The sequence below is a fragment of the Bison bison genome, unplaced genomic scaffold, assembly GCF_000754665.1.
Source record: "Bison bison bison isolate TAMUID 2011002044 unplaced genomic scaffold, Bison_UMD1.0 scf7180017845997, whole genome shotgun sequence".
In the NCBI taxonomy this organism is placed as follows: Eukaryota; Metazoa; Chordata; class Mammalia; order Artiodactyla; family Bovidae; genus Bison; species Bison bison.
The window spans coordinates 25,619-27,271 of NW_011476570.1; positions in this window are offsets into that span (position 1 = coordinate 25,619).

Below are 1,653 nucleotides of genomic sequence, written 5' to 3' on the forward strand. Positions count from 1 at the left end.
CCACAGATGGCATGGGTGGGAGCGTGAGAAATTCTGCATAAAAACTCCCTTCAAGTCTTTGGATGACCCAGGAATTGCGGTCTCTAAATGGTCCAGGGGAAATGATTTAGAAGGATGAATAAGCTGGTCAGAGATTTCAGCAGTTGCCCTCAGCAGCAAAGACAGAATTTTAGATTCTAGTCCACCAAGTATTCCACTGAAATACTAGTGGGAGTAAAGATCACCTCAGGACTAAGGGACTTGCCCTGAAAGAGCAAAACTGGAACAGCTCCTTGCTAACGAAGACTCTTGAGAGTCCCTTGGACTGCAAGGAGGTCCAACCAGTCCATCCTAAAGGGAATCAGTCCTGGGTGTTAGTTGTAAGGACTGATGCTAAAGCTGAAATTCCAATACTTTGGCCACCTCATGAGAAGAGTCGACTCATTGGAAAAGACCCTGATGCTGGGAGTGATTGGGGGCAGGATGAGAAGGGGACGACAGAGGATGAGATAGTTGGATGGCATCACCTTCTCAATGAACATGAATTTGAGTAGATTCCGGAGTTGGTGATGGACAGAGAGGCCTGGCGTGCTGCGATTCATGGGGTCACAAAGACTGAGTGACTGAACTGAACTGAACAATATTAAGCCTTCCCAAGTTCAAAGGCATGGACCAGTAATTTAAGTGCCTGCTGGAGCAAACCCAGGATCCTTCAGAACAGCATAATAATATCCCGAGTCTCTACAACATGCTGTGGAGAATATCCTGTAAACTATTAAAAATTCTTCTTTTCTAACATGAAGGTAGAAAGTTATAAAGCTTCCCTCTACACATGTTTATCTGCATCTCATAATGTTTTGTGTGTTCTCTTTTCACTATCACTCAGTTTATATTTTGCATAGTCTTTGTGATGTCTTTTTTCACTCATGGAGAATGTATTTAATTTCCAAATATTTGAGTATTTTCTAGAATTTGTACTATGCAGTATGGTAGACACTAGCCATATGCAGTTATTGAGCATTTTCAAATATAGCTATACCTGGGAAACTGAACTTTTGTTTCATGATAATTTGTTTTAATTTAAATTTAAACACTGAAGCACTGTAAAATATTTTACTATGAAACACAGTTCTGTTGTTTGGGTAGAAATACACTTCACTCTAACAGTTGTATCACATATTATTGTTGTATTGCAATGTAAACCTTTGGAACATTTATCGTTTCTAGTGTCACAACATAAGCACATCATCACTGATTTAGTCAATGTCCCAAGACTGATTCCCTTTGAACAATCTTCCGAATGAGTGTTGTGGTACTTTTATGAATATTTTGTGTAGACAGCATGGGTGACAGTGATACAGAGCTACATTTAGTTATTATTAAATTTAAATCCTGGTGATTATTTTACTTATACTAGATTCAGATTAAGTTTTAGTTAAAAGTAAGCATGGAGAAAATTTAAGCTTCAAAATGAACGCATGATACTGATGCAGAATGAAGGGAGATGACAAAGCAGGTACTAAAACTGGAACAGGAGAGAGAAAAAGCCTGGAAGATGTTTTACAACATTCAGGATGAATGGTAATTGCAGTGTGCTGCAGGGCAGTGAAACCAAGAAAAAAGAAACAAAAAAAAAGGTGTTAGAGATCTTTTCAGCAAATACATACAGGGTTT